The following is an 8,743-nucleotide window of genomic DNA, read 5'->3' on the forward strand; positions in this document are numbered from 1 at the left end:
CTCTTAGCTACTAGATCACAAATCATATATTTACTTCTCCCTCTATGATTCGATAAATTCATTTCCTTAAATCATTTCTTATTCATTGTTCAGAGTTAATGGGTATCAAATAGATTAGATATAATGTTGTCTTTCATATATTTATCCTGTCTTCCATTTATCTTCCTCCTATTAGATATGATCACTCTATATTCTGCTTTTGTTCTGAAAATCCTTCTTTTCTCCACATCCCCTGAGTGTGCTATGTCTGTTACCTCTACATGGGTTGGTTCTCATCGTATCTGTTATTTGTGTTGTAAGTGTTTGGTGTATAACTTTATCTATCATCGATGGTTGCCCTTCTAATATCTGTGATCATCGAGTCTTTTCTATATCTTCTTCCATGACTTCTGGCCTTGTCTAATCTTCTCGTCAGTACTAAGTGGTGGCTACAGATATGGATTCTTGTCTAGTGAGCTAACTATGTCTTTTTCCTGCGTTGTCAATTTATGACATTTGCCTATTGGATCTCCCTATTCTGACCTTAACTTCACTGATTTGATTGTTTGTTCTACTCCTGTGCATTGTTTGTCCATGTTGTCCTTTTTTTTAATTCATGTTGTCTGACTTCTTCATATATATGTTTGTGTGACTAGGAAGAGTCACGACTCCATCCGAGGTAATGACTTTTAAATATGCATTTGTTATTATTTAATTTTCATATCATCATACTTTAATGCGTATATTATATTTATACTTTAGAATATATCAAATGTATGTGACTACTTATTTAATATTTTATTGTATCATACCTATGATAGTTGTTTATTAACTATTTAGTTAAATTACTCATTCTATATATGTTTTATTTAAGTATTATTTAATTTATTGATAATACTAAATATATTATATAATATATTATAATTTACTCTTTTTTCTTATTATGGTATTGATCTTATTAATCACATTATAACCATATGATTATATAGTATGATTATATCAATCAATACATATTATTATTATTTTCCCTATTACATTTCGAATTTTATTATTTAACCTTATAAATATGGAGACATGACAGTTCGCCCTTCCTCAAATTGCTTGTCCTCAAGCAATGTAGAACCTTCAACATAATGGTGTATCCAATCGAACAATCCTTGGAGTACTATAGTGTTTGTGATTCTTGTCTTGCTAAATCTTGCTTTCTTTCTGGATGAGTAAGCCTTCAAAGATTTGTTGTCTTAATTCCTTTCTAAGAATGACAAAATTTATTAGAATGGCCTCCTAAATTCAACACTCACTAAGAATGCCCTTGATCCAATCTTGATAGAATATTCTTAGTCTAAACACTTGCTAATAATATTCATGATTGCTCAATACTCCTTAAGATGGTCTTTACTTTTGATATTTATTGAGAATGTTCTCGACTTTTGGCATTCATTAATAAACATATACGAGTATATATGAAAACACAAAACAAAAATATATATACATTAGTGTATGAAGACATGATGCAGACACAAAGTATACACATTGATGCATGAAGACACGATGCATACACATGTTAAATTTTTTGGTAGATTCATTTCTCTAATTATCATTTTTGTGCTACTAGAGTTATTGGTGACTAACTCCTTGACAAATAAACCTGCATCATATGTTAGTACTCCAAAACCATGATAAGAACTTTATTCAATCTTGTAAGTCATTTACTTATAATATCCTAATTCTCAATTTAATCCCTGCTTAAGAACTAGTTGTGATCAGATGCTTAGCTCTTGGGGGAGTGCTTCCTAGCACTCTAATTAATATAACAACTCTCCACTAAGCACCATCTTCTCACAATGCTTCTCTTTGAGACCTTATGGATAATCAATCTTGATATATCCATCCTTCCTAGGAGGGAGTTCTTCCTCGTTCTAGGCCTTATGGATACCCACTCTGGGTGTATCCATCTTTACATATGCATATGATTTTCCTTAATAGTATGTATTGTCCTTCAAAGAATACTTGATTCCCTGCCTCACATCCTTAAGAGTATTCAATTAAAGAATATCTGGTGGAGTCATTCAGAAAGGTTAGTTATCTACCTTAATTCCTTCTAGGAATTATTATGCTTTATTTTCTTATTATTAATGGCTACTTGGAGGGGCAGGGGCCCTAGCTCGGTTGGCTAAATCTTCCCTATTGCAAGGGGTTGGTTACGGGTTCTAGTCTCCCCCGTCCCCGTGGTACCGGTGGGCGTGTCGCGCTAGCGTTACCGGTCACGTTAAAAAGTTTACCCGGCGCACTTTCAAAAAAAAAAAAAAAAAAAGGCTACTTGGAGTAGTTTATTTCTTCTTCCTCAAGTTTGTTTAAAGGTTATCCACAATTCTACTCTAATGTTTTGTATAATTCAACCATATGTCTATCACAAAGTATCCACAATCCTTTCACATACTTCACCTTTACTAATGATTCTTTATTCCTATATGCTGATCATTATTTAAGACACCCTACAGGATGGCAAGATCATTATCTGATACCACTGTAATATCCCCTAGTGTATATTAGGAGACACTAATTACTTAATGATTATGTCTAATGTCCGATCCCAACCTTTGATAATATTCCATGTATATAAATCATTGTCTTGACTGTAGTCTACTTATACACTCTGTCTAGTAACTTCAATGTCTTATTTTATAAACATCTACAACTACTTACGCATCACATTTGAGTCCACTACATTGGTATATTCTACAATAATGCAATAATTGGGTGGCATTTGCTCCTTCATGTATGTGTCTTATTTCTAAATCATGTAGTGGATTCTTAATGAATTACGATGGAATGGCCTTCGATAAAGCTTCTTCATAACTCCTCATATCTTGTCACCATTGTCGAATGCAGCGATGATGGCTCATCTAATCTATTTGGTATTAAGTAGAGATAACGATGCATGTAAGCTCCAGGGTAGACTTGGTGTATAATCATTGTCTCTGCTACCTGCATATAATGGTCTCCATGGTTTAAAGATGCTAATTTCATTTCTAATATTCATCAATGCTCCTAAAGTGATAGATGGTCATCCTCTGTTCTCCCTTACATTGATTCTAGTCCCATATTCAATTATCATCTCCATCCTTATGATTGAGTTTCCTTTATATAGATTTGATGTTAGTTATTTTATCGCTAAGTAGGGTATTCTATGTTGACAAATGTTTGTAGTTACGAGATCAGGCTTTCCCGGAATTTCATGTCTATGTACATGAATTGATCTCTTTTTACAACACAATTTTTTTACTATAAATCACCACATGGATTGCGACTATGAATAGTAGCTAGGGTACTTTGTGCAAACAAAAGGTATATCGTCTATTTCCTTATAATTAATCTCAACGAGACTACTCTTAGCAGCCAGATCACAAATCGTATATTTACTTCTCCTTCTATGATTTGATAAATTCATTTCCTTAGATCATTTCTTATTTCATTGTTCGGAATTAATGGGTGTCAAATAGATTAGATATAATGTTGTCTTCCATATATTTATCCTGTCTTCCATTTATCTTCCTCATATTAGATATGATTGTTGGTGTAAATACGTATTTACTATTTACACTTACTTAAGTTTGCTTAGGCTAATGTATTATTTTATTATATTACATTATTTTATTATTTATTTTGTGACACCTAGGAGTTTGCGTACCTTTATGAGTTGTCATGTTGACAACATAGAAGTATGCAACTCTAATTCAGCACATGGTGTCTACAACACTGGAGTTTGCATCATTCACTAAGTTGTCATGTAGACAACACAGTTATTCACACTCGTAATTTAGCACATGGTGTCTACAACATAAATTTGCATGCTACACCATTGTAGGCTTATCCTCTCATCATTGCACTTACTTTCATGCTTAATGGAGGATAACCCATATCTGATGGACGTGTCTGGTTTTATGACTCATCATGATGTTGATTCCTAGCCATTCTAGATGCATCTTAGAGGCCTTTTATATATAGGCACTCCTAGTGTACTTCTATGCATATTGAATCGAATACATATCAATATTCTGATCATACTTTCTGGTCTACAATTATGCTTGTGTTTGAGTTCTTTGATTTTGGGTGAATTTTTCCCTAAGGCAAATTCTTACATGGTATCAGAGCTTGGAGAATATCTCTTCACATAGTCATTCAAGACCATTGTTGTTTCAACACCTCGACCCAAATCCAGAGTACCACATAAATTGGGAGCATCTAGAGCCAGAATGAACTTGGCCATTGCATCTGGAACGTCAATTCGGTGCAAATCCTCTATAAATTCACCTACCCTAGACCAAAGTCGATCGTGAGGTAAAAAAAAAAATTTGCAAATCAGCACCCGAAGGCCTCAATTTACAAATTCGAGTATGATCTTTTTTTGGATCTGCAATTTTTTATTCAAATCTGGATTTATTTTTTCTTTGCCATTTTCGTCTGTATTTTTTCGAATTTTTTTAGCCCAATTGGGCATGCAGAGAAAAAAAAATTGCACAAGTACTGGGCAATCACACCCCGACCTTGCGCAGTATATTCCTTAAGGAGCGGAATATATTTTTTTATTACCCCCGTGGGCACCTTCCATATTCCAACTGGCAGTACTGTACAAATTCCACCGACCGCAAACTATAAATCCGGCCCCTACTCATAAAACCAGTAGCTCACACGAATTTCGGTAGGGCTTGCCTTTATTTTAAGGCTAGTGGCTTGGGCGTTTTAAACAACACATAATGTTGTTTTCCCACCAATGTGGGATTAAAAATAAACTTTCGGCGTTAGCACTTGACTTCGTCCCACTGATGGCGTCTCCAATAGCACTTTTGTAACAGTCTTGAATTTGGAAGTTTGGCATCACTATCTTCTTTACGGCCCAACCTCCAGTCAACTTGCCCAGCAGTGAAAGTTTTGCCACCTCTTGTGAAAACTTGTGGGCAACACATGCTCTTCGGCGATGTTGCAGTTATTCTGGTGACGTTAAATACACGCCATGCAACGCGCCCCAAATCTTCAACACGTCTACAAAACTGTGACTCAGCAAGCGTCCAGTCAGCCGAAGTCCACGTCATCTGCCACAGTCGACTGGCCACGATCACCTCATCCAGTCAGCAAGGGCAAGCCACCACACAACCCAATTATAATCTGCCATGTCACCAGACATGCAGGCATCCAGTCACCTGCCACGTGTACCAAATTCTTACGTCGTGTAAATTCCATACAATCTATACCATACATTCATACCATGACACCTAGGGTGGCTTTTTTCTGCTAACGTCATCCAGATACAGTGTCAAATTTGGCAGCCATCTAACTATCATTTCCAAGCATTTTATAACTACTACGACAATCATTTGACCATCAAATTTAAGCTCGCAGTTTTCTATCCAGACCGCTCTTCAGATGTAGTTTTGATTTGGCAGCCTAACTTTGAGAGACCATAACTCGATCATCTGGACTCCAAATTAGGTGCAATTTTTTTTTTTAAAGGTAGAATTTCTTGAATTCTTCAGTGGTGGTGTTCTTTTCTAGTTTTGGTGCAAGAATTTGTCAAAAATTGCATTTTTGGCAATTGTACTTGTTCAATATTGCATTTTGCAACTTCAAACACTCTGTACGGGCTCATCTGGATTCTTTTTCAGGTTCCTTGTTTTTGAAAGTGCGTTATTTTTCATCTACTTTCTAGATCTGTAGTCAGATTCTAGGGTTGTGTGGACAAAAATCTCACTTAGAATTAGGGCCCTTTCTACATTGCAATGCTTTGACTACTTTTCAGAATTGTTCTACATCTGAGCTGTAGTGCTTAATGATAGATTTGGGCCTCAAAAGGCAGTTGTAGAAAAAGCAAAATCAGATGTCCATTTTGACAAGTGGCCTATTGTACACGCACTACATATAAAGTACCAAAAGCATCTTTTTTGAGGGGGGTCTTTTGATTGAGTAAAAAGGGGGGGTGTGTATTGTGTTCTTGTGTCTCTCTTTGTGCTCTTTTTATTTTCTGCATCATGGGTTCACCTAAAGGTCCACTTCTAACTTCACACAATTATTCTACATGGAATGTTATTGTATGGAGTAGATTAATGGCAAAAGGTCTAAATATTTATGTTGATGGTACAATTCCAAAACCCACTGATGCTAAAGAACTCATTAATTGGAAAATTATAGACAATCAAGCTTTAGGAATTATCAGGAGTTGTGTACACAGAGATCTCTTCTTCCACATTGCCAGTTTCACAAAAGCCAAACCTACTTGGGACAAACTTGAATCATTGTATGGTAAGGTGGATGAGGAAAAGGGATTCCAGATTGAGGACGATCTACTTCTATTGGATCCAAAGAACTTTTACATAATTCAGGATTTCATCAACAAAGCCAATGAGTAGAGGGCACTACTTGAAGATTGTAGAGATCCCATGAAGGATGAAAAGTTGATTCATCACATCCTAAAGAGGCTACCTTCAGAGTATGCTTCCTTTGTTTCGAGTTATAATACTCACATGTTGACCATGGGAAGTGCTTTCCAAAAGCCTACATTTGATGCATTTGCAGAGATGTTGATTGTTGAACAATCTCACTTGATAGATTTGGGACTTCTCACATCATCAAAGACCAAAGCATTGGTGGCTAGCAATGAGCACCAATCAAGTCAAGGAGGAAAAAGTTCTAGCAACAACAACAAGAAGCAGTGGAAGTAGAAATCACAATTTGAGACAACAATCCTCCTCACAACAAGGCAATTCTTCTTCCAACAAGAAGGGAAGTAATGAAAAGAAGGACAAACTCTTTTGTGCATACTACAAGAAGCCAAATAATGATGAGCATCATTGCAAGGTTAAGAGAATTGATGAGTTGGAAAACCTACTCAGAAAGAACAAAATTCAAGTTCCAGGTACTTCTAAGGATTCAACTCCACCCACTTCAAAGGGAAAAGGGCAAGCACTTATGGCAAATACAAGTTCTTCATCAGAATGGATTCTTGACTTAGGTGCCTCCTACCACATGGGTTCTTCAAAGGTAGACTTTTCTTCATTGAAGCAGTCACAGGTACTGCACATCTTTGTGGGAGATGATACAAAAATGGAAGTTGAAGGGAAAGGACATATGGAGATGGAAATGGAGAATTCAAAGACGTTCTCTGTGTTCCAACCCTAAGTTCTAATCTTCTCTCAATTTACCAAATCACACACCTTGGAGATAGCAAAAAATTTGAGTTCCTTCCAGATTCAGTAATGGTGCATAGTCTTCGAGATGATTCCTTATAATTAATCTCAACAAGACTATTCTCAGCCGCTAGATCACAAATCGTATATTTACTTCTCCCTCTATGATTCAATAAATTCATTTCCTTAGATGATTTCTTATTCATTGTTCAGAGTTAATGGGTGTCAAATAGATTAGATATAATGTTGTCTTTCATATATTTATCATGTCTTCCATTTATCTTCTTCATATTAGATATGATTGTTGGTGTAAATACGTATTTACTATTTACACTTACTTAAGTTTGCTTAGGTTAATGCATTATTTTATTATTTATTTTGTGAGACACTTAATAGTTTGTGTACCTTTATGAGTTTTCATGTTGACAACATAGAAGTACGCAACTCTAATTCAGCGCATGGTGTCTACAACACTGGAGTTTGCATCATTCACTGAGTTGTCATGTAGACAACACAATTATTTGCACTCCTAATTTAGCACATGGTGTCTACAACATAAATTTGTGTGCTACACCATTGTAGGCTTATCCTCTCATCATCGCACTTACTTCTGTGCTTAATAGAGGATAACCTAGATCTAGTGGACATGTGCCTAGTTGTATGACTCATCATGATGTTGATTCCTATGCATTCTAGATGCATCTTAGAGGCCTTTATATACAGGCACTCCTAGTGTACTGTTATGCATATTGAATCGAATACATATATATTCTGATCATACTCTTTCTAGTCTATAGTTGTGCTTGTGTTTGAGTTCTTTGATCTTGAGTGAATTTTGCCCTAAGGCAAATTCTTACAATGATCAATCTATATTCTTGTTTTATTTTGAAAATCTTCTTTTCTCTATATCCCTTGAGTGAGTGTGTTATGTGTGTTACCTGTGCATGGGTTGGTGTTCGTCGTATTTGTTATTTGTGTTATAAGTGTTTGGTGTATAACTTTTTCTGTTGTTGATGGTTGCCCTTCTAATATTTGTGATCACCGAGTCTTTTATATATCTTCTTCCGTGATTTCTAGCCTTGTCTAATCTTCTTTTCAGTACTAAGCAATGGCTACAGATATGGATTCTTGTTTTGTGAGCTAACTATGTCTTTTTCCTGCATTGTCAATTTATGTCATATGCCTATTGGATCTCCCTATTCCAACCTTAACTTCACTGATTTGATTGTTTGATCTACTCCTATGTGTTGTTCGTCCATGTTGTCCTTTTTTTATTCATGTTGTCTGACTTCTTCATATATCTGTTTGTGTGACTAGGAAGAGTCACGACTCCTTCCTAGGTAGTGACTTTTAAATATGCTTTTGTTATTATTTAATTTTCATATCATCATACTTTGATACGTATATTATATTTATTCTTTAGATTATATCAAATAAATGTGATTACTTATTTAATATTTTATTGTATCATACCTATGATAGTTGTTTATTAACGATTTAGTTAAATTGCTCATTCTATATATTTTTTAGTTAAATATTATTTAATTTTTATTGATAATACTAAATATATATGATATAATAAA

This window comes from Cupressus sempervirens, chromosome 7 (genome assembly GCF_028749045.1).
Source record: "Cupressus sempervirens isolate cs-2001-9-10 chromosome 7, ASM2874904v1, whole genome shotgun sequence".
Taxonomy (NCBI): domain Eukaryota; kingdom Viridiplantae; phylum Streptophyta; class Pinopsida; order Cupressales; family Cupressaceae; genus Cupressus; species Cupressus sempervirens.